This window comes from Equus quagga, chromosome 16, assembly GCF_021613505.1.
Source record: "Equus quagga isolate Etosha38 chromosome 16, UCLA_HA_Equagga_1.0, whole genome shotgun sequence".
Lineage (NCBI taxonomy): Eukaryota > Metazoa > Chordata > Mammalia > Perissodactyla > Equidae > Equus > Equus quagga.
This window is the reverse complement of record NC_060282.1, coordinates 15,279,664-15,305,508: the sequence shown is the minus strand read 5'-3', so window position 1 is coordinate 15,305,508 and position 25,845 is coordinate 15,279,664. Positions and strand designations below refer to the sequence as shown.

Genomic DNA, 25,845 nt, shown 5'->3' with positions numbered 1-25,845 from the left:
GCAGGGTCTCTACAGATCTTTAGAGTCCTAATCAAAGAAAAGTTCATAGTGCCTGTTCTTATCCTCTTTTGTCACTGATAAAACATAAACATTACATGTATGCTCAAAATAAAAGATTTTCTGACTGAGAAATCTCGGATTACTTATTGAAGCTTCTGTGATCATGTAGGTCTGACTGTGCATGTGTGTGTGTGTGTGTGTGTGTGTGTGTGTGTCACCTAGGCATGTGCTTCAGTTTCCCTGGTATCCCAGTCTTTGTGGGGGTAATTAAGCCTTGAAAAGCAGGTGCTTCAAGACTCCCTTTTCTCTGCTCTAAGGGCTGCCTCCTAATTTCTACTATTGGTGAGAGTATAAGTTAGCATCTCTTTACTTCATACTCAGATCTTCTCTACAGACCCCCGGGTTGAGAGTCCCTCTCTGTGACTGATACCCTCACCGTCATCCACCCAAGAGGAAAATTCACCCAAGAGGGATTTGTTGCCAAAATTTGGAACGACATTGGGTAGAGTTAACTTATTTCTCTTCTGGCCTCCTTCTTGATCAGTCCCACAAGACAAATCCAGCAGACTGCAAAAATACTAGAAGTTCTTCACTGAAGAGTCAGGGAGCGCCAGAAGAGTTTTGTGACATAGTGAGAGCAAATGATGACTTTCCAACTAACGTATAAGTTTCTTGAAAAATGCTTCTATTCTTAGACCTCAGAAGAGACACTGTTTACCATATAATATAATCCCATCAAGGGAGTGACATCCCACCAAGTTTTCCATATTCTGTTGGTTAGAAGCAAGACACAGGTTCTTCCTACACTAAAGAAGAAGAGATTATAATTCATTGTGTTATAATCTTGGTTCATGGCCCCCTTCCTGAGTCTTCAAGGCCAGCAACATCAGGCCAAATCCTTCTTGGCTGCCATCTCCATGGTTCTCCCTCTCTTCCCTCTCTTCCCCCTTTAAGGATCCTTGCAATTACATTGGGTGCAGCTGGATAATCCAGGATTGTTGCCCTATTTTAAGGTCAGCCAATTAGCAAACATAATTCCATCTGTAACATTAATTCTCCTCTGCCATAAAACATATTCACAGGTTCAGGGAATCAGGACATGGATGTCTTTGGGGAGCCATTACGGTGCTTGCTACAACTATTGATTATTTTTTGGTAGAGGGAAGTAACACTTGTGGTTATTATTCTTTTAAATCCTTATCTTTCAGAGATACGTATTGCGTAGTTTACAGATGAAAAGATATGATGCTTGAAATTGGCTTCAAAATAATACAAGGGAGGAAAGAAGATAGAGATATGAAACAAAATTGGCCATGAGCTGATAATTGTTGAACCTGTGTGTTTGGCGTGTAGTGGTCCACTATGTGATTCTGCCTACTTTTGAATACTTGTAAAATTTTGCGTATTAAAAAAATAATAACTGAAAAGAGACACCATGAGATCTTAGCATAAACTGAGCAATTCTGTGTGCTAGGTACTATGCTAAATGCCTCATTTACATCATATCCTTTGGTTCTCACAACTTTATGAGGAAAACATTAATAGTCCACTTATAAATAAGAAACCTGCTGCTCTGAGAGATTAAATGACTTGCCCAAGTATACCAAGAACCAGGTGCTGAATTCAGATTTCCTTTGATTTCAAAGCCTATGTTTTTTTTTTCTTTTTTTTATTAATGTTATGATAGATTACAAAAAAATATGGAATGCTTCACGAATTTGCGTGTCATCCTTGCACAGGGGCCATGCTAATCTTCTCTGTATCGTTCCAATTTTAGTATATGTGCTGCCGAAGCGAGCACTCAAAGCCTATGTTTTTAATCACCATTTTAAGTTAAATCAGCAAATACAGATTAAGTGGCTACATAGGGCACTGGGAAGTTGACACTTTTTAGAAGATGTGCTGTTGCGTCTCAAGGAGATCAAGACCTAGAAAGTATTTGTTGAAGTGCAATTCTGGTCCTGGCTCAACCACTTACCAATGAGGAGAGGCAAATTATTTCATCTCTCTAGACCTCAGGCCCTTTACCTATATCATGTGATCATGGAATCCATTCTGCAAATTGCAGAGGACACTAGAGAAGATCATATGAAGTCATTTAAGTAAAAGCCATTATGAACAGTAAAGGGCTGTATAAGTAAAAAGGATGAAATGCAGCAACAACAACGATGATAATGTGGTTGAAGACAAAAAGGCTCTTGGCCCACACAGAAAGGAGGAGATTCTTAGTGTACTATACTGAGTTCTCCAAAGCCCCATGGTTTTTCCTTCATGCGAAGCCCTCAACAAATTCACATATAGTGAGGCTGACCCTGGGAACATCCAAGACGGCGACATTTCAGAGCAATTGTGGAGAAGCTTGGGCATCACATTGAAGTCTCCTCCAGCTCAGGGACTGTGCTTAGAACACAGGGAGAGCCATGTATGAGGAACAAGAATTATTTTTGACGTGTAACTGAGAAATCATGACATGGCATATTAACAAGGAGACAGGAACAGATGGTGTCAGATGCACATTAACCTTCAACATGATGTCCTTCAGGACCTGGTCCCAACTTGAATCTCCAGCTTTATCTCCCACCACACCCACACCTACACCCAGTCATATACCCTTCACTCTGGTTTGGCTTAAAATGCAGTTTCCAGGAAAGCCACACCATCTCACTGCCTTCTTACTCACAATACTCATGCAACAACACTCTCCCTCCACCTTTGCTTGATTCTTCCTCACGCTTTACGATTCAAGCCAGATCCTTCCTTAGGAAAACTTCCTTGATGCAAGTCTAAGTTGAATTAAATATCCCTCCTTTGACTTCCGCGAAAACCTATGATTTCTAAACTATACTTTTGTTGTCTATTTGAACACTAGACCAAGAACTACTGAAGGCAGCAACTGGCTTTTGTTTCTCTATCTCTAGCGCCTATAGAAGAGCAGAGAATATAAAAGGTGTTTCGTGATATGTGTTGAATGAAAGATGGTATGTCACAGAAAATAAATATTATTTGACATATCCCTCCTTTTAGGGGATGGTTCTTTGTAATTGAAGGTTTCTTTGCTGAGTGCTACATTGGTTGTGAGTGTGCAAGCATGGACACAGCAGCTTGAGATCTACTTTGTTCATCATAGTTAAGAGGAGAGAGACTTGGAGAAGCACAAGATCAGGAAAGGTGGAGGAGGACTCCTTGGGGAGATGGCTATATTAGTTTATGTAAGGTCAGCTGCTATGACAGATAAAGCTTGAAATATCTTTGACTCAATACAATGAAAGTTTATTTCTCATTCACATAAAGTTTAATTCTCTCTTACATAAACTTTATCACTCATGTAAACACCTAAAAGATGATCCTGATGGCAAGGAGAAGAGGTGTGAACTAGAGTTAGAATTAGTTCTGCCCCATACAGAGCCAGGTTGATGAAGGTTTCAATACCATCAACAGTCTAATCCCTTGACTTTCAACATCGAGCCAGCAGAGAGAGAAAGAAAGAGAGAGGCTTGTCTATGGGAGGTTTTCACGGGCCAGGACATCGGGAAGGGGTACATACCACTTCTACCCATATTCCATTGGATAAACTCAGTCACATGGGTATATCTACCTGCAAAGGAGTCTGGGAAATGTAGTTTCGGTATGTGTCCAAGAACAAGAGAAAACGACCTTCGATGAATGCATAGCAGTCTCTCCCACCAGGTCTGAGAACTGAGGAATTTTTGTCAAAAATGAGGAAGAGAACTGTCAAGACAGAAGGCAGAGAAAGGGAAGGAAGGGGAAGGAAAAAAGACAAAGGAAGAAAAGAAGAAGGAAACAGCAAAGGAGAATCTGAAGGAGTTCATGGTGAATAGTGTTCTGTAGCCTTGACTCTATTATCCCTAAAAAACTCTTCAGTGTACTACCTTGTTCCATCATGATTGTGCACAAGTGGATAGATTTAAAAAGGGACCAGTACTCAAGAATGAGGACAAAGCTAACATGTGGGTTATAGAATGAATAATTAAAAAGATTACATGTTTCTTCCAATGATGGTTCCATTTGTCAAAACGTGATCGACACTCCTTTTGGGTAACTGCCTCCAGAGTCAATTTCCAGCCTTGCAAGAAAATCACAGCCTGCGTTTTTATTTTTTTTTAAAGGAAAAGTCACTAAATGTCTGTGTGTGCTTGGAATGGCACCATTTAAAAGATGATAAGAAAAAGTCCCTGCCCTAGAAGCATTTGCAATACAGTCAAAGTATCAGAGCCACATGTGACTTAGGACTGGCTATCTCCTACAACCTGTGGTCCCCGTTCCTCTTAAGGTGGCCCACTGGACACAATTCTCTCCTTCTCTGCTCCCTCTAGTCCTACGGGTAAGAGCCCTGCTGCTCACTAGTCCTGGAGTATTGCACTATCCCTTGTGGCTTCCTAATACTGCCCATACCTTTTTAAATGATCCTTTATTAAACTGTCTTTGGAGCATCCTCCTCTGCGTGAGCCATCTGTTTCCTGTTGGAACCCTGACTAGTCCATAGGGTGATCTTGGGCAAGTCTCTTACATTTTTTGAGCCTTTGTTTACTCATCTGTAAAATGCAATTAAGTGTAGTTCCTTTCTCCTGGTCCTAGGCAACTTTAGTTAAGGAGAATGCTGTGGAGTATGGGAAAGACGATGTGCATGGGAGAAGGGCAGACCAGGGTTTAAATCTGACTTTTGCTCTTACAAGTTGAGTAACCCTCAGCACTTTGCAACAAATTTCTTTTTTTTTTTCTTCCTCTTCTCCCCAAAACCCCCCAGTACATAGTTGTATATTCTAGTTGTGAGTGCCTCTGGTTGTGCTATGTGGGACACCACCTCAGCATGGCCCAATGAGCAGTGCCATGTCTGCGCCTAGGATCTGAACCAGTGAAACCCTGGGCCCTTAAAGGGGAGTGCATGAACTTAACCACTCAGCCATGGGGCGGGCCCCAACAAATCTCTATGATTCAGTTTCTTGTGGGTAAAAGGATTATAAAAAATGTTCAACAGAACTTAGAGTTTCGGCTGAGACCCCAAAGATGGGAACAAAGCTAAATAGCCAGGTAATCTACAGAGAGGAGCTGGATCCCTCCACATGAGAACTGCTAATTGGTAACCAAATCTGACACTCCCAAAAGCTTGCTTACAAGAAGTCTAGAAGCCTCCTTGGAAAGAAAGAAATTCTTTCAAAAATGCTTGTAATATTGGAGATGGATTTGCTTCCACTCACCCACAGCAAAATGAGGAAGTCTAGGATAATCAGTCTTGGAAAGAGGATTTGTTAAGAGAAGGAAGACTGGCATCTCGCTCTCAGGCTGGATACTTTCTGGGATGCAGAGATGCAAAGACTGGTCCCAAGCTGCCCCTGCAGTGGAGCGTAGTGGAGTTCTTGAGAGATTTTAAATTCACCCCCTGGCATTGAGAACATAGATACTAGTGCCTAGCTTGCTTAGAGAACATTAAGGGTGAGGCTCCTCAAAGCTGCCCACGATGGCGGAGCAAGTGTGTGTGCATTTCACCAGGCCCAGGTGAATACCATGGAAGGCAGCTTAACCAATCTGCTCAAGAGAACTAGGGTACCACAAGGGGCTGGAGCTGAAAGAAGTTACAAGAGATTAGCCTAGCACATTGCCAAGTCAGTGTCTCTGAGGAAGCTGCATGAAAGGTGCCACCTGGAAGACTACACATTTGGATCTGATCATTTGGAGCACCTTCAACAGCCAAGAGAGCATCACAAACAGAATCTGCCACCTGATCTCTCACCCTTCCCACTACCCTAACCTTGGAAAATCCATCAGCAATTAGGGGAGTCAGGTAGGCGGTGGAGCAAGGAGAGTTGAAGAATGGGCCAAGCACTCTATGCTTTTACCGAAGCATCTGGACACGCCTGAGCTGGGCAGAGCGGAGAAGCTTGAAACTGGATGTGAGATTAAATTTTGATTTGGGTTGGAGTGGACGTTTTAATACTTGAAAGTGACTGGGAATCTACCTCTCCCTGATACACCATCAGTGGAGGGAGAAGGCAAATACAACTAAGTGAGTTTGAAGGCCATGGGGAGAAAAGGAAAGCTATTTCCTGATTATATCAACCAGGTCCAACCTATTTCCAACAAACCTATTCCACTTACTTTGCAGAGTATTTGTGAAGAATAACCGAGAAAGCACAAAGTAGTGCCTAGCATGGTACATCCTCAACATTACTAGTATTATTATTAAAGATTTCAATCTACATGTTGCACGTGCAAGTTAATAACATATGAAGTAGTCACATTCTGACAGGGTTAATGTAGAAGACCGGTTGCCCCAGTGAGCTCTGAGCCCAGGAATCTGTTTTTAGAGAACCTCAGGCTCCTGAGTGGCCAGGAGCCTGGCCAGGTTGGTGTCCAGAAGGCTAAGAGCAAAATACAAATTGTCCATATGGTCTTTCACAATGGTCATTGAACTGATGTCTGGCTCAAGTCCACACCACCACTTGCATATCAGACCCACATAACAATCTTCAAACTCTTACAGCAGCATACAAAATGTTTTGACTCTGGTTTCCAAATGCACTTTCAACATGCCCCACTTTGCCTGTTAGTTTCTTCTTCCTGGAAGCAGTCTACTCTGCTATTTTGGTCCTAGCTGTCCTCTCAGAACAATCACATTCTTTCTATTAAGACTAAAATACCTGGGTGTCTATGTTCTTTTAGACTTCATTTTTTTCTTAGTGATTCAGCAACTCTACCATTTAACTACTACATCCTTTAAAGGCAGATTAGGTGAATAAACTCACCTGAATTGAACGAGTGAGAAAACACAGGCTGAGACATTAAGGGACTTGTCAAAATTCACACATAGGACACAGTTAGGACCTCGCTAATGCATCATTCTTCAAGAAGACTCACTCTCTGGTTTTACACCCTTGGTAAATATTTGTGGTTGTACTTGTGGGAGTACATTTGTGGGAGCACATGGAAGCCATCAAACTTCCTATGTAATACATATGTCCCTTCCTGGCTGTATCTGTGTGGCAGAGGATGGAGGGGGACTATTCTTCTTTATCCACTTCATGGTTAGTATTGTGGAGACTACATGGATTCAGAAAGCCAATTGGTACTAGAGTCTTGGCTACAACAGTTTCATCTACCACTACTCCTTTGCTGTGCCACACCATCTCTGTACACAGTTCTTTCATTGACCTCTGGGCAAGGAGTGAAAATCCCATAAGCCAAGGAGAAAGGGAGTTTACTATTTTCCCTCCGATTTTTGGCTAAAATATACTGGGTATAGTTTACAAAATATTTCAACAAACCCTCCAGGTTAGCGTCCTCTTAACATATATAACCATGGGAATCTCCCGAAAGATATGGAAAATTTTCTCAGAAAAAGAAGCCCACAGAAGACATAGATACAAATTTTGCATAAATATCAGAAGGCTGGTGAACACTATCCATACAACTTTGCAGAGATCCATGAACTCCTGGCTAAGATTCCTGTCCTCATGGACGTGAAACAGCACCTTCTTCTTGGGCACCCTCAGAGCATCAGTAAGAACCAGAGGATCAATGAATCCAAAGTGGTTCCTCTTCCAAGGAGTGCAGGAGGAGGGGAACAAGCTCACTGGGATGAACATTACTGAAAGGTGCTGTATGGGAAATTTTCAACAGGTACTCCCATGCGTTTTCTTGCAGCAGAAAGCAACGTTTACTAATGCTGAGGATTTAGGTAAGTTTGCTTGAAGTCCATTTTTGATGTGTTATTGTGATTCACATTAATATGGATCGTCATAATGTATACATGGACCACGGACTTTTGTCAGCCAACAAATTTTATAAAAACATTTTCAAAAATGTTTGGCTCACTCCTTGAAAGAGAGCTGCTATATGCCTTATATTGCAGGGCCTCTGATTCCAGCATCCTCTCTTCTCCTCTACCATCCAGGTTGCATAGGAGAGTGATGAGCACATGTTGGGAACACAGTAATCGCAAGTTAAGAAGAATCCCTGCCTGAACCTCCTTGTCAGCCCATAGGTGGTGAACTTGTATCAGAGAGGGAGCTGGTACCGAGAGCAAGGGGAGTCAGCGTATCGTTCTTTCTATTAAATGCCATCTTAACCGATTTTACCACTAAACAGATTTTAGTAGAATGAGGGGTGGGAAATATGGAGATGAGAGTAGAGGTCTAAACCTCTAATGGTGAGAAGAATGATGGCAAAAAGATTCTAACTTTCACAGACTGAGAAAAGTTGACTGGAGAAAGAAAGATACAAGAAAAAAAATCACGACTAACCTAGAGGTGAACTGCTGAAGGACCCAGCTCATGGCCCAGTGTCACTGCGGCTTAGGAAGGCTCAGCAAACCCCTGCAGCGAGAGCTTTTACCTCTGAGAGGACGTGGTGGGGTGGCTTTTAAGCCTTCCTTTATAACAGTTGTAAGCATGGGCGAGCGAGCCTGCACCACTGTGCTCATTTAATAACAGAAGTCACCTTGCTACGTGCACAGCTCTCTCCTCAGCTCTCTTCTCTTTGGGAAGCTTAAGACCCGTTTGTTGCTTAGACAGAGCTGTCGGAAATAAACTCATTCAAGAAATGGAGGTAGCAAAAAAATATAGGAACCCTCAAGGGAAGTTACTCTTTCATCAACATGGTCGCTGTCATCATATCATCATGATTACCTAGCTAGACACAAAAGTAGTGTTGAGTGTATGCACATATGTGTGAGTATACACACATATATATGTAGTGTATACATATACATCTAGTATGCTGGTGTATGTGTGTATAGTATGCGTGTATGCAGAGTGTGTGTTTGTGTATAACTTCCCAACAACACTGAAAATGTAGGAATTCTTAATTTTCATTGCATATATGAGCATACTGCAGCTCACAAAGACTAGATGACCTCCCCAAGGACTCTCTCTCAATTATCAACAGAACCAGGATTATGTTCCTGAGGTTATTGGCTCCCAAACCCCTCATGGTTCCATTATTTACTCTATTTCCAATTATTTATTTAACAAATATTTGCTGAGATTGTCTACTATGTGCCAGGCACCGTGCTAGATGGTAGGGATACCAAAATGAAAATGTGCCGCCCTCAGGAAGCCCACTGTCTGGTATAAACTATTGTCTAGTAACATATTTTGGAATTTGCTTTAACCATTAAGGCATTGTACAAATATGAGCTGCTTCTGTTGGACAAAGCAATGTCACCCTGGTCATTCACCCATTTCTTAGGGAGCTGTGCCAACCTTACTTATAACCTTTGCATCCCTTATCTCTTTTCCCCTTGGGCTGACCTCCAGGCTGCAGGTGAAATGTCTGCATCTGGTCTCTGTGTTCCTTTCTGTTGGTTCCCTGTTCATGGTTCCCTAGCTCTGTCTGACCATCACTGTCCCTGCTCATCTGCCAGCATCCCAGGTCCTGGCCTTACCTGGTCTGGTCCTGAGCTCAGTTTCTTAATGCTGTGACCAGTGACTCAGTTCACTTTTGAAGAGGAAGGAAAGGCAAGGAACCAGATCAGAAAAGTTCCTTAGAATGCTGAGGAGGAAGAGTCTAGCTCTGAGAGACTGCCCAAAGAGAGGGTAGAATAAATTTGTAGAGTATAGTGATTATAAGCAAGGACTTTGAGTCTTATAAACTTTTTCTTACTAGTCTTTCTAGCTACGTGACTTGGGAAAAAGACTTAATCACTCTCTGCCTTGGTTTTGTGGGAGATAATAATAGTAAACCCCTTATATGGTGATTCAAAGTAGTGATTGAATTAATAGAGCAAGATAATTATCATTATACAGTATTTTGACATTTAAGTCAAGAAATATTAAATAGTCATGTGAATACCTAATGAGATGTGGTCCCCATGGCCTTTGTGCTGGATGTGTTCAGTCCACCTGCCCAGATCCACTCTCATCCTTCTTCTCTGTACCCCAGGAGGTTGACCTGGATGAATCCATCAATGTGCTCCCTTGCTGTTTGCCTTCTAGTTGGCTTTGGCCAATTATAAACACCAGCAGAAGAAGAGGGAGGGAGGAGAGTGGGGTCGGGTATTTATTCTCAGAGTTACCCCTGGAGCTAGCCACCTCCCTCCTCCTTGGGTCTTGCTCATGTCAGGAAGCTTTCTCCACACAAGCCAGGCCCTTTCTGTCTCTGTTCCACATACCACGTCTTTCCCTAGGACCCAGGGCTAGTAAAGGAACCTTGCTCTTAATAGCCCTGGTACTGCTTCTTCCCTCAGGTTTCCTTACACCTGCTCACAACATTGTAATTTCTCAATTAGACTCTCCTTGAATGTGACTAACCTGAAGGTGATGTCTTTTACCAGGACCCTGACCGATACCACCTTCTTCACTTTGCCTTATATGCTGCTTCCCCTGAAAGAAGGCCAGAGTCCAATTCTGAAGCTCTTCTCGGTTGAGTTTCTGTTGGTGAAATGATTGAGAATAAAGCACTCGTTAAAATAAATTATGCTGGGAGGACAGGTCAGGCCCTGGAGGAATAGAGGAGAGTGTTGCAGAGAGATTTTAGTCCCAGAGATGAACAAAGCATAAGGGAAGAGCTGACAGTTGGAACTAGGACCACCTACATCAATTCTCTTGCCTCCCGAAATTACCCCACCACATCTTCCTCCCCATCCAGCACCCCCAGATTCCCCTTCCTGGACTCCTGAGAGCATATCTGAGATAACACCAACTCTAGGGGGCTACAAATTGATGAAGATGATTGATGAAGAGCAGAACAGGTGTTCAACTTCACTGGTAACCCAGAGAAAGGAAATCAAATGATAATAAAGGTTTTAAACAAAGAAGGAAGACCTTCTAAATCAGGGCGCATTTTTAAATTCACAATTTTAATGCAAAGATTTCTGGTTTCAGCTCAGAGATATAAAGAGCTAGAAAGAACACTGCCCTCACCCTTACAACAAGAAAAAAGCTAGACAGGCTGCAAGTTAACAATTTTTCTTGAACGCGACAAAGAACTGAGGCCATGAAGCTAACCTGAAATCTGGGAAGAAACAGGCATCTACAGAGGAGATACAGGATCCGAGCATTTTGCTCATTTACTAACCTGGGACAGACGCTCTGGAAGCTGGTAAGAAGGTTTAGTTAAAATCATGTGTGTGAAATATACATATATATATATATATATATACACATACACACATATATATATACATACACACACATATATGATTATATATGTTATGTGAAAAAAATAATAGATATATATGTGTATATATATAAATTTACACACATACACACGGTGTGTATACACTAATTTGAGTCAAAGACAGTGTAAATTATACCATGCTTAGTTCATTTCACAACGTGGATTTAATCATTCTCATTGAGTCCTTTGTTACCTCTACTTTTATTTTACTTTTAATTTTTAAATATTTCAAACTTACATAAAATTGCAGAGAGTCAGACAAACATCCACAGAGCCCCCGCTCCCCAGGTTTAACCGATGCTGACACAGGTCACCTCCCATATTTCCTGCCCCTCCTCTGTTTGGATGAGGCTTCTTGGGCTCAGCAGACTTCCAGGGGCCCAGGACAATGCCACCCCATCTTTGCTGTCCACGCGCACCTCACCGTGCCCGGAGAACTGTCCCGCACATTCCCCTCTTCTTTAGCAATCCAGCTCCTTCTTCTCCCCCTGGGACTCAGCGTGGTGACAGACAACATCCAAGTTCATTTCTGTCTCATTGCAGTTGGTGAGATTTTGTTTTTTTGTATAAGAAAAAGGACCTGCTCCCAGCCTCAGCTTTGAAAGAGAAATTGGCCTGAAACAGCATGCTCCTTGTCACACGAAGACCCTAATAATAAAAGCTCTGGTTTTTGAAGCCCTGATATGTACTAATTCATTTAACATATTGACCATTTGTCTTTCCAGCAACACCGTGAGGTATATGGGTGAACCCTGTATTACAGAGGGGAAACTGAGAGCTGAAGGGATAACCAGCTCGCCCAACCCCACTGGCCCAGCACATGGGAGAGGGGTCATTCATATGTGTAACTGTCCAGCACCAAAACCTGTACTTTTCTTCAACAATGAAAGCACAGACTGCCTTTCATTTTATATTATCTGGATCGGTTACACATAGGCCTTTTCTATGTTTGTGGCCGTATTTCAGATAACTGAGGTTAAGAGGTAAATGACCTCCAAGTTAGTGAGGACTACCTTATTCAAATGGATGTTTCTTTACAGCAAAGCCTTTAGATCCTGGACGTGATTATTTTTCTTTTTTAACTAAGCTGGAGGAAGGGCAGGGCAGAACTTCTTTACACTGTGTCTTAGGCCAGGCCCATTGAAGCAGCACCTGGGGCAGTGATTTGGGTGAATGTGATTCACTGACTGGGGAGGGCTCTCAGGAGAGAGGAAATGCAGGAAGCAGGATGGGCAGGGGAGGAGGCTAGGCAGGGATGTGGTCTCAGCTGGATCTAGCTCAGCCTGATGGCAGGGGGAGCTCTGGAGCATGTTGCCACTTTGAGGCAAGGGGGCTGGCCCTTGTAGAAGATGGGAAGCAGCTTCTCATGGAAGCTGGGGAGTCTGCGCAGGGGTGGGGGAAAGGAAATCTGGATTGGGAACCAACATCCCAGTTCCACGGCCCTCAAACATTTGAAGGATTGAATGATGAGAGCCATTTGCACTACTGCAGAAAGACACAGAATAATTAAAAGGTTTGAATAGGAACTAAAGAATCCCCACTACCTTTTGGATGACTGGATACATTGAACCAGAAGATTAAGTATAGGGAGATAGGAAAACTAGTCTTAAATGATTAAATTCTTCTACCACTTACAAAACCATCAAATTAAAGGGAGAGTGAGTTTGGTCACTGGCTGACTACCTTCCAAACTTTCTGCTGTTCCTCCTGATGTGTCTTCACCGAGGCCCCATTGCCTGCCTCGAGATGGCTGATTTCAAGGCACTATCAAGACAAAAATAAAAATCCCATTTACTTTCTGCAGGAGATGACTGTCTGCTCCCTTTGAGCTGGGCCAGAGGGAGCATTCAGAATATATTGCTGGAAGTAAATGGCATTTTTCAGCTATTTAAATTGCAATTCACCCCTGAAAACTCCATTTTATTGAAATTCCTGGTTAATACTATTTCCCATGCTCAGGTATTCTCCCTAAATACACATAGGAGATGCAGGAGCCCAGGGCGAGACTGTTGCAGAGACAAAGCCCCTTAAAGAAGACTCAGGCACTCACATCCTCATTGCCATGTAGCAAGCCAAACTCAGAAAGGACTGACTCTTAACATGGCAGGCAGGTGTGTGGTAGGGCAGAAGACACTCCACTCAGAGTCAGAGGAATTAATTTGCCTCTCACTAGCTGTGTGCTCATGAACAAGTCATATAATCTCTCTGAGCTTTTTGGTTCACATTTCTAAAACGGGTTTAGGAATACCTTCCCCGCCTATCTCAGAGAGCTGTTTGGAAGATCACATTAGATTAACTTTTTATGAAAGTGCTATATAAAACAGTGCTACACAAATGGAATATAGCTGAAAATGATGTATCTTGTAGCCAAACGCTTGAAAACCCACACTTAAGCTTATGGTAGGAAGAATTCTAAGATGGCCTCCAAGAATCCCACCCCATAGTGGATATTCCCCATACAATCCCCTCTCCTTGAGTATGTGCAGGTCCTGTGAATATGATAGGACAGTAATTCCCATGATTAGGTTATGTAATGTAAGACTCCATCTTAACAGACTGGAGAAAGATTCTTCCTGCTGGTTTTGAAGGAGTAAGCTTCCAGATCATGGTTAGGACCTAAAAGTGGCTTCTAGATGTTGAGATGGACCGCTAGCCATCAGCAAAAAATTAGAGAGCTCAGTAGTAAAACCAACAACCACCTGCCAATACCCTGAATGAGTGTGAAGAAGACCTCAGGCTCCAGAAGAGAATACTATCCAACCAACATGCTGATTTAAGGCTTGTAGGACCTGAGCAGAAAACCCAGTTACTCTGTGCCAGAACTTCCGACCTACAAAACCTCTGACATAATACATCCGTGTTGTTTCAGCTGTGAAGTTTGTGGCAATTTGTTACAAGCTATAGAAAATGTATATACAACTGACTGTTCTGAAATGGTCAACTGAGGACCTCTGAAACCCACTTCTCCATAAAAGCAAGGAGAACACCAGAGAAAACTGTCAAAATTAACTTTTTCAGCACTCTGAAAAATTATCAAAGGCTTGCAACAATCCAAACAGCATTTATTTAAGAAAAATGGCTGAATCTTGGCAAGGAGAATGTGCCTTGTGGCATTTTAACTTGACTTATGCCCAGCACCCTCTCTCTAGCAATTCAGTAGCACAAAAAGACAAAAACCTCACAACTACAGGAGCTGTGAAAACCAGCACTTAGAAGCTACTGAGGGAAGCAAATGGGTTTGGAGCTCCCCAGAAGCCCCATTCCCAGAGAATTGTCACTATTTGACCTGCCTGGCAGTTCCCTAAAAAGCTCCACTTTCAAGGACTGTCTTTATTTGACCTAATCAGAGCTTGCTCTTTGTGAAGAGCCCTACCCACAGAGTACTTGTTAAATACAATCAGTGGCAATTGCTTAATATCACAGCTGACTGAGGAGGTGTTAATGGTTACAGCTAACAAGAGGTTGACCAAAATTTTTAAAAAGAAAAACTGGCTAATGAGATATCCATAGGGGCCTTTGAAAAGTTTCAACATATTCCTGAGAATCTAGAAGCTCATATGCATTTTCAGGACTGTGCATATGCCCAGGAAAGACTGGAGAAGGTCCTACTCTCTCACTTCTGGTTATCTTGAGTCTCCACCTGAGCAAGGAGTAAAGGATAAGATGGAATTGTAGACCGTCTGCCAGAACACTGAAAACATAACTCAACACACACACACACAGCCCTTAAAAAGGCTGAGAGATTATAAATTCAAGGAATTTTAAGGAAATCTCTGTCTAGTCATTAGCTAACCACTAAGCTAACTGAATAGAGACTTCAGTGGCCACTCACAACAAAGAATATATATTTTACAGAATTAGTCCAAAAAGTCACTAAACAAACAAATAATAGCAACAACAACAAAGCCTGGAAAAGACAGAGAATCTGATTTCCAGAGTTGACACATTGCATTATTTACAATGGGCAGTTTTCAATAACAATAGCAAAAAAATAGGAGACAGGCAAAGAAATCAGCAAGCATGGCCTAGACAAAGGGAAAAATTAGTTTACAGAAACTGTTCATGAGAAAGTCCAGACATTGGACTTACTAGGCAGACGCTTAAATCTGTTCTCATAAATATATTTAAAGAACTAAAAGAAACCATGTCTAAAGAATTAAAGGAAAGTATGAGAAAAATATGTCACCAGATGTAGATTATCAATAAAAAGATAGAAATTATGCCCAACTGGAGATTTGAGCAGGCAGAAGATTTAGTAAACTTAAAGACAGGTCAATTGAGATTGTTCAATATAAATAACAAAAATAAAAACTAATTAAAAAAGTAAATAAGCAGAGACCTACACCATTCTATGAGGGTCACATTATCCTGATATCAAACCAAACAAAGGCATCATAAGAATCAGATCAATATGCCATATAAATATAGATCAAAAAATCCTCATAAAAATACTAGCAAACTGACTTCACCAACATATAGAAAGAATTGTTTACCATGAATGAGTGAGATTATCCTAGGAATGCAAGGTTGGTTCAATACAAAAAACAATTAATATAATACACCATATTAATAGAACAAAGTTCAAAAAATCACATGATCATCTCAATAGCAGAAAAAATACCTGACAAAATCCGACACTCTTTCATGATAAAAACACTCAACAAACTAAGAATAGAAAAGAATCTCCTCAACTTATAAATGGTATCTATGAAAAACCCAAAGCCAACATCCTATCTAATGGTGAAAGAGTGAAAGTTTTTCCTCTAAGATCAGGAACAAGATATCAGCTCTTGCCATGTCTCTTCAGTACTGTGCTGGAGGTTCTTGCCAGCACATTTAAACAAGAAAAAGAAATAAAAGCCATTCAGATTGAGAAGGAAGAAGTAGAATCATCTCTATTTGCAGACAGCATGATCTTGTTTATAGAAAAAAGTAAGGAGTAGACTAAAAAGATAAATTAAGACAAAAAATTGAGTTTATCAAGATTACAAGATACAAAGTCAGTATACAAAAATTAAATATAATTCTATACACTTTGAACTATCTGAAAATAAAATTAAGAAAACAATTCCATTAATAATAGCATCAGAAAGAACAAAATACTTAAGAACAAATTCAATAAAAGAAGTGCAAGACTTATACATTGAAAACTACGAAACACTATTGAAAGAAATTAATGAAGACATAAATAAATGGAAAGATATCTCATGTTCATGGATTGGAAGACTTAATATTGTTACAATGGTAATACTCTCCAACTTGATCTGAAGATTCACTGCAATCCTAAATCCCCAGCTGGCCAAAACCCCAGCTGGCTTTTTTGCAGAAATTGACAAGTTGACCCTAAAATTTATATGTTAATGCAAGGGCCCCAGAATAGCCAAAACAATCTTGAAAAGAAAGAACACAATTGGAGGACTCAAAGTTCCTGATTTCAAAACTTACAACACAGCAACACAGTAATCAAGACAGTGAGGAAGTGGCATGGTGATAAGCATAGAGAACAATGCAATAGAATTGAGAGTCCAGAAATAAGCCCTTACCTTGATGGTCAATTGATTTTTGACCAGAATGCCAAGACTATTCAGTGGGGGAAAGAATAGCATTTTCAACAAATGATGCTGGGATAACTGGATATCCACATGCAAAAGAAAGAAATTGGGTCCTACTTTAAGACCATATACAAAAGTTAACTCAAAATGGATGAGAAACTTAAACTCAAGAACTAAAACTATACAACTCTTAGAAGAAAACACAGGAGCAAGTCTTCATGGCATCAGATTAAGCAACGTTTCCTTAGCTATGACATCAAAAGCATGAAATAAAAGAAAACTATGGATAAATTGGGCTTCATCAACATTAAAAACTTTTGTGCTTGAAAGGACACTATCAAATAGCAGCTCTATTCATAATAACCAAAAGGTGGAAGCAACCCAAATGTCTATCAACTGATGAATGGATAAACACCATCTATTTTAGCAAATAATGCCTTATTGGAACACAGCCACGCTCATTTGCTTACATATTATCTTTGGCTACTTTCATGCTATAGTGGCAGAGTTCAGTAGCTGCAACAAAGACTGACCACGTCATCTGTAAAACCTAAAGTATTTACTATCTGGCCCTTTTCATCAAATCTTTGCTTACCCCTGCTCTAGAATATATGGTCATTTGCGAGGGATTTTGAAATAAAATAAAGAAAAAGAATAATAAAATCATTTTTTTCTGAGTGCCTACTATGCTCCCAAACTCTACTAAGCAAGAAGTAGTACAGCATACACTTGCTTAGTCACTGTATGATCTTGGACAAGTTCTGTGAATTCTCTGAGCCTCGGTGTCCTCATATCTAAAATGGGAACAATAATAATCTCTGCTCCATTGGGTTACAGCGCAGATTGAGTGAGGTAATATGTATTGTGATGAGTTCAATTGTTCCCTTCAGAAAAGATATGCTGAAGTCCTAACCCTCAATATCTCAGGATAGGACTTTTTTTTGGAAATAAGGTCATTGTAGATGTTAAAAATGAGATCATACTGGAATAAGGTAGGCACGTCCTCCAATATCACTGGTGTCCTTATAAGAAGATGGCCACGTGAAGACACGGGGAGAATGCCATGTGACAACGGAGGCAGAGATTACACCTCGGGCCACCAGAAGCTTGGAAGAGGCAAGGAAGGATCCTCCCCCAGAGGCTTTTAAGAGAGTTTGGCCTTGTCAGCACCTTAATTTTAGACTTCTAGCCTCCAAAACTGTGAGAGTACAAATTTCTGCTGTTTTAAGGCACCCAGTTGGTGGTATTTTGCTGTGGCAGTCCTAGCAAGCCAATACACATGTGAAGCTCTTGGAACAATACCTGGCTTGTGATAACTCCATAATCCATGTTAGAAATTATTCTAGATGTCTTTACCTCATTGCTTCTGTTAATCTTTAAAATAATTTCATAAGGTGGGTGTATTAGCTGCTTGGGCTGCTGTAACAAAATACCACAGATTGGGGGGCTTAAACAACAGAAATATTTTTCTCACAGTTCTGGAAGCTAGAAGTCCAAGATCAAGGCGCCAGTACGGTCAGGTTCTGGTGGCAGATGGCCACCTTCTCGCTGTGTGCTCACAAGGTGGAGAGAGAGGGAGGAAGCAAGCTCTCCGGCGTCCCTTTTTATAAGGACACTAATCCCATCAGGGGGGCTCCACCCTTATGACCTCATCTACACTTAATTACCTCTCAAAGGCCTCACCTCCAAATACCATCCCATTGGGACTTAGGGCTTCACCGTGAATTTGGGGGAACACAATTCAGTCCATAGCAGGAGGTATTATTAACTCTGTTTTTTATGTATGAAAATGGAGTCTCAGTGATTAATACATAAGAAAAAATATAAAAGGATGATAGTATTAAAAGGAGATTTCTGTAGATGTGTGACTTCCTCGTGGATGTTTTTGCTCATGGCCATGTATGCTCCATAGCGACACTGGTGTCACAGGCTCTGGAATCAGACAGCCTGAGTTCAGTTCCACCTACTGCTATTCACTAACTCTGGGACCTTGGGCAAGTTACTTAACTGCTTAGAATCTCAGTGTCCTTACAATTGAGGATATTGCCAAATGGATGATTCTTAACCTCATGGAGTGGCTGTGAGCATTAAATGACAATATACATGTAAAAGGGTGTCCCAGAATGCCCGGCACAAAGTAGATATCGAATAAAAGTTAAAACTTAATATACAAAGATGTTCGATGCAGCTGAGATTATTAGAACAGATTCGGAAAATCTCAATATCCAACAATAAGTTATGGTTCATCCATATTAAGACATGCTATGCAAGGATAAAACAGAATAAGATGGATGTATGTTGACTTCCTGGGTTCTTTTCCTGTTCCTACCTCCTGTGTGACTTTAAGCAAATGATTTAACCTCTCTGGGCCTCAGTTTCCCCATCTAAAATATGTAAATAAAAGCAGTATTTATTTCACAGAGTTGTCATGAGGTTAAATAACATATAGTTCATACAAGATGCTTAAAATATTCCCAGGCAGCACATGAGATATATTAGTGATTATTATATTATGATTTCATTTGCATGGAAGGAAGGAAGGGTAATTGGCTAATTTCTAGAAAGAGATATAAGAATCTGCTACTAACTGTTATTTCTGGGGAGTGAGACCAGGAAGGAGAAGAGAGAAAGGCTTCAACTTTCCCCTTTACCCCTTCTGTGTTATTGGAAACAAACCAACCCTCAAATTATCAGCTGTCTCTTGTCTTTCTCATATAATGAAGAACAGACCCAACGGTGGCTGAGTACTTTCTTCTCCTGCCAGGCAGGGCTGCTTTTCAGCCAGGAACCTGAGTACAGCAGCTAAAAATTTCCATTCCCACGGTAAATAGCTGCGTTTAGGTAGGGGTTACTCCTAAGGTAAGGGTTAACTCCTGGCCTGCCGGTGGGCGTCTGGGATGTTGATTCAGGATGACTCTGTTTTCTTTAGGGTCCTGTAGTCCAGGTTAGTAAATATTTTGACTCTCACTCTTGGTGCCAGGCACTGAGCTCAGGGCTGTGCACCCATTGTATCTGACTCTAAAGAACTCTTCAAGGTATTTATTCTCATTTTCCAAGTGATGAAGCAAACGTTACTTATTACTTGACTTGCCCAACAGCAAACAGCTCATCAGCGGAGTCTCTCTGGCTCCCAGGGTCACGCTCCGTGCATTATATCTTTGCTTTCATTGGCTCACGTTCCCTCTCTAAAAATATTCATGAGATCTGCTTCAACAAGCTATTTTCAAAAAGTTTGTTTTACCAGCTTTGTAGTGCTGGCTTGTCTCAACAGGTTTAGCAGTTTCAAAAGAAGAGCAGAATTATCAGCTCTGTGAATAATTAACGACTCGAGTTTGGTCTCTGGCCTAAAATTGACCGCAGAGTTTCATTATTTGCCCCGAACAGAAACAGAAGGAAAATTTCTCTCCATCAGCACTTCTCAATGCCTGGAGAGGTAGAGAAGCCAGAAGAATCATTCTCACTCTGTTCCCGCTCTGAAAGATGAAGTCCCTGCCCCAGGTCAAGGGGGCTGAACCAGGCTTGAAGACTGGGACTCTACTCCATAGACACCGCACGTGGTTTTGGAGATTACATAGTCTCAGGTTTGTCATTATTAGCTGTGTAACCTTGGGCAGTTACTCATTCCCTCCCACAGCTTACTTCATCACTTGTAAACGGGGGCGATAATATTTATAGGCACTAAGCTAATATTCTGCAGTGATATTAGCATTTTTCAGCAGTCATTAACCAATCCAAATGCTGCACACGGAGCTGCAGCAGAGTGCTGGAGGCCCCAGCTCTGCAAGCATGTCCTTGTTAGTGGAGATATCCCTGGGGGTCCCAGGGCAGTGGCCAGGGGGCCAGGAAGATGGGAGTGCAATGGTGGGGAGGGGTGGGTTTCAGGGAAGCAGGTATTTATCAACTGATATAAAGTGTTTCAGTATTTTAACAACTGGTACAGCTGTACAAATGACTATAGGATGAATCTGGGTCCCTTGCAATGTGAGTTTGCATTTCTAGGGGATATGCTTGGTCCTGTGGCTAAACTTTTTTCTCATATGATTCCATGTAATCTCCACAACCACTCCAGAAGGTGCTACTTCAGGCCCATGTTTTCAGATGAGAAACTGCCTCTCTCAAAGTTACAATGGCTAGTAAGCGATAGAGCAATGATCCAAATTCAAGCTGACCAGTAGCAGAGCCTGACTCGTACCTACAATGGGAGAGAGAAGGACATCCTGGGCAAAAAGCAAACTGAACTGAGAACACAGGTAGGAAAGTGTGAATAAGAGAGTTGGGCTGTAGGACGATTCAAATGAGGCATAAAAGAGCTGCTAGACACACAGAATCCTTGGGCAAGAATGACATTAAAAACATTTATCCCCCCTGCACTTTACAAATGGAATAAAACGTTAAGAAAAGATGAATCTGCATGCAGGGTAGATAGAGATTCTTTTGCACTGTGCTTATTCAAGCAATTTTGAAATTATGCCCAAATAAAAAGTTAAAGTAAAAAATCAAAGTCCTTTGCACATGGGGCTCCCGTCTTCCTTAGCTCTCTGTCATCTCTCAGTTGGATTGTTCAGTTTCTTGCCTTCAACGCATTTTTCAGAGTAACAGGGGCCACGGAAAAAGATCTAAGTCTAACATTCCACCTCCCCAACTTTCAGCAGCACTGCAGAAATCTGAAGAGAAGCCTTTACGATTATGTGATTTGGGAAATGCTTGCAAATGACAGTGAGTGCAGCTACTGGAAGTAACTGTAACGTGGCAGGAAAAGCATTGGCCCAGGAGTCAGATAACTTGGACTGAGACTTATTTGGTCCCTTTCACAGCTCAGCGATCTTGGAGGAGTCATAACTTCCTCTGTAAAATGAGAATCTCAGTGCCCACTTCCCAGGTTATGCTGGGGATTCACTGAAATACCATTTGTAAGATTCCAACCATGAAGTCTGGCCTACAGTATGTACTCAAAATTAAGAGAAATAAATATCTTATTTCTCTTTCCCTGAGGCTCAATTTCCACACCTGTTCAAGGAGAATAGTAATACGTAATACGTGAAGGAGAGGGTGCCAAGACCAAATGCGATAATCTGTGAAAGGTGCTTTGGAAATGCATCACATTACAAATGACTATTGTCATCACTAGAGATGACCAAGGGGACTAAAATGTCCTCTTGCCCCTAACTACATCTCACAATTGAATGTCTCCTTCTGTCTTTATTACTTTCAAGTTTCTTCTGACCCTTTAATCTGATTTCTCCAACAAGCACACAACTATGGAAGTATTATATATACCTCTGAACAGGATTCATATTTCCCTAACATGCCTAACCCAGGGCTGTGGAGGCACCAAACACGTGGTAACTGGCATTTCCCAAGTAAGGGCTAAGGATGTAATAGGCATTAAAATTTAAGGTTTTTCCAAGGTGATGCTGTAAACTGGTGAAAAGAGAAGGCTCTGGGTATTGGCTCTCCTTCCCAGAGAATCCTCAATTTTGAGATTTCGACTGATCAGAAAACACATTCACAGGTCTGGAGATTAGGGTGCAGACATCTTTGGGGGGCCATTATTCTGCCTACCACATCATCTTACTACAAGGCATCATGGTACAGTTAGGAAATGTTTGGCAAAATTTTAGTTTCAGGTACATGTATATTCAGATATATACATATATATTTCATACATATACATACACACACACATAGACATATATGTGGGCATTTAGTTGTGATACACAGTGCATTTCTTATTGCAGGTCAAAGTCTGAAAAATACTACTCTAAAGCCAGGAAGGAAAACCTTAGTGTATTTAGGAAAATAAATCTAGGCCTGTGCGGGTGGAATGTCCCCTGCGAGGGGGAGTGATAAGAAGTGAGGTTGGCAACATCAGCAGAGGCCAGATTGTACAGGCCAACAGGCCACCATAAGGAACTTAGATTTAATTCTAAGCACTACTGGAAGCCACTAAAGGGTGTAAAACAGTATGCTGCACACTCTGATTTACATTTTTAAAAGAAGGATAATTTTGGATACCTTCCACTCCTGCCTTTCTATTGTTTGTTCATAGATTGGACTCTAGAATTCACCAGGCTGATCGAACAACCAAGTGCTTTGGAGAGAATTAGAGTGTTTGTAACAGAATAAAACTGGTAAACTGGTAAACTGGTAAAAACTGCTAAAAAAAAAAAAAAGTTCTTGGAAACACCAATGAGACTAGCTCAGGTGATAAAAAATAAATCTCTCATAGACACTCAAACACTATACTACTTTTTGCCTATGAATAAGTAAATATTTTCAAACACTTGAGAATGTTATAAGCATTACTGTAAATTGGCACAATCTTCTATAGAGGTCCATATGGTCGTTCCTATCAAATTTAAATTTTGCATAACCTTTAATCCAGAAATTTCACTTCAGTAATTATATCCTCCAGAAATACTCACATATATGCCAAGAACAGGTATAGCAAGATGTTTGTGGTATCATTTATAATTTGGAAAAATTGGGTATGATTTAAATGGGCATCAATGAGAAAATGCATAAATAAGAAACAGAAGCTTTTTACCATGGAATACTCAACAGATGTTTAAAAAGAATGTTCTAGACATTTGATGTAGTAATATAAAATAAAGTTGATTTATTGATGAGTAAATAAAGGGGGGGCAGAGTAATATGGGTAGCATGATCTAATTTAAAACACTGGAAAATATATGCAGATGAGCATATCTGAATGTTAATAGAAAAAAGTCTAGAAGGAACACACAACACATCTAATATTGATAACCCTTGGTTAGAGTGAACAAGGTGAGAGAAGGCAATGGAGGATGTCCTTTACTTTGAGTTTATATACTTTGGTATTTGAACTTCTTTTATATTAAGCATATATTATTTTTGAAATATTAAAAAAAGTAATAAAATTACATTAATAGAAAATATTCATCGTCTTAAAGGGCACGCAGAGAGAGGCATTAACCCGGGAGGAGTAAAACAGTTATAGCTTCATGACGATATCAATGCCTGAGCTTCCCCTCTTAGGTTGTCAGGTTGGGTAGAAACCAAAGATTCAGATGGAATGATGCACGAGGCTTGGCTTGGTGTGTATGTGTGTGCATGTGTGTGTGTGTATGCTTACGTGTGTGTATCCACATATATTTATGATTTTCTCCTAAACTCCTGGGGCCAGATAGTTTGAACCATTACAAAACCAAAGGTTGCACCATCTCTGACCATCTTAACACTGGTTAGATTTGTTTGGCTTAACCAGCTCCAATCTGAAATTCATCTATGAGATTTTGGATTTGAGTTATGAACACTGGGCAAAACTGAAGAAGAGAAAATGGATAAAGACACCAACCAATCCCTGAGCATATACCTTTGTGCCAGGACTACTTCTGAGGGATTTATGTATATTACCATGAACCACAACCCTGCATGGTAGATGACATATTATTCCCACTTTACAAATTAATACACTGCAGCTTCCAGAGCCAGGTGAGGTCATCTGCCCAGGTGGCAAAGAAAGAAGAGGTGCTGGGGTGACAGCCCAGGGCTGACTCCAACACTGGCCCATGTTTTCCACCATGCCTCTCAGCTCCCTCAAAACACAGAGAGGGCAGCCTCAACCCTCACCATATTGGAACTACTCGGCCATGCCTACAGTCAGCTGAATGATGGTGCTAAAGATAGGAGAACACTTTTACTGGGGTAAAATTAATATCCTTTCAGAGTTTCCAATAATGTACCCTAGTTGGCTGAAATTTATACCAGCACTATGAAAAAGAGAAAAGGAATTACTAAGCAATTTATAGCATTTGTTCTCATGCTCCACCTCCCCCCAAGCCATATACCAAAGACAGATGAGGTTTTACTCCTAAAATAAAGGATTGACGAGATGGGAGCAGAATTATGTCAGAATCTTTCTCTGATAAGACCTCTCCCTACCTACTTACCTCTCCCTAGGAAACCTATCCTGGACCCTTCCCCAGCCCCAGCACGTGGGGTTAGCTGCCAGCCTCCCCTCCCCCAACCCCTCACCAATGTCACCATAATGCCTGGTGCCTGCCTGTTCTCTATCATCACACTTTTATCACAAGGTATTGCACTTACTGTTTGCCCATCTGTCTTCCTCAGCAGAATGTGGGCTGGCACCTGGAGCACAGGGACCACATGGCATTCCTCCTTCTAGCCCTAGTGGGTAGCACACTGCCTGATAGGCCTGAGTGAATACTTAAAGAATAAATGAACACAGTTCTAGACAAGAATGCCATTTGGAATTGCAATGAAAGCAACAGGGCCTTGCAGAAAAGTATCTCTTAAGGCTTGATAAGACCAACTGAAAATAGTCCAATTCTTAGCTGGGGGAGAGAGGAGGAGAAACGAAGGAGAACATGTCTTGCGTAAAACTATTCTGTATGATACTATAAAAAATAAACGCTTTTTATAAAAAGTACTAAAACTGATGTCCGCACAAAGAACTGCCACCATTTAATGCTTCATGGCTTTATGAAGAACCTTGCTCTTTCTGAAATATAAGAAGAAACAGACTCCGCTGGAATAAAGTAGACTAAATCTTGCATATCTATTGAGATATAAGAGAATTCTCTCCATGGGCTATAATGTATTGGCCAAGAGTACAGCCAGGTAGCAAAGAGAAATGTACTCTAGAATGGAAAAAACAAACAAACAATTGGTGTTCCAAAAGCAAAACTGAAAAGTTAAAAAAAAAAAATTCTAAACACTCTTTTTCCAAAACAAAGGAGACACAGATTAATTTACTCCTATCATTACCTTTTTCCTCATCCATGGCCCAGATTTGGTTTCTAATATGAAAGATCAAAACAAAATTTGCCAGTTCAAGAAAAAAAGTTTTGTGTGTAGTCCCTACTTTTCACAATAAAAGCACTCCCTGAAATTCAGTCATCTTATTATTAATATTATTATTATTTCTTTCTTGGTGAGGAAGATTTGCTCTGAGCTAACATCCATTGCCAATCTTCTCCTTTTTTTGCTTGAGGAAGATTAGCCCTGAGCTAACATCTGTGCCAATCTTCCTCTATTTTTTATATGTGGGATGTCTCCACAGCATGGCTGATGAGTGGAGTAGGTCCCCGCCCAGGATCGGGATGGGGATCCGAACCAGGGAACCCAGGCTGCCGAACTGGAGAACACAGAACCTTAA

The 25,845-nt window shown here is 41.0% G+C and overlaps 1 protein-coding gene and 1 non-coding gene across 10 annotated transcripts in view; both read right to left on the bottom strand.

Moving 5' to 3' along the window:
• Positions 1 to 25,845, bottom strand: part of LRATD2 (LRAT domain containing 2) — a 56,370-nt gene that overhangs the window by 20,129 nt on the left and 10,396 nt on the right. For 3 of the 9 annotated variants that reach the window (XR_006885612.1, XR_006885613.1, XR_006885615.1), the window contains one exon: positions 10,266 to 10,385. The exons of 5 other annotated variants lie outside the window; for them this stretch is intronic. The gene's annotated coding sequence lies outside the window, so the exon portion shown is untranslated. Of the gene's footprint in view, positions 1 to 10,265; positions 10,386 to 12,814; positions 12,898 to 25,845 lie in introns of those variants that run through there. One more of the 9 variants, XR_006885616.1, reaches the window with a different exon arrangement.
• LOC124228318 (U6 spliceosomal RNA) lies at positions 1,695 to 1,801 on the bottom strand. The gene has a single exon (XR_006885703.1). It is a non-coding gene; the product is annotated as a U6 spliceosomal RNA (small nuclear RNA).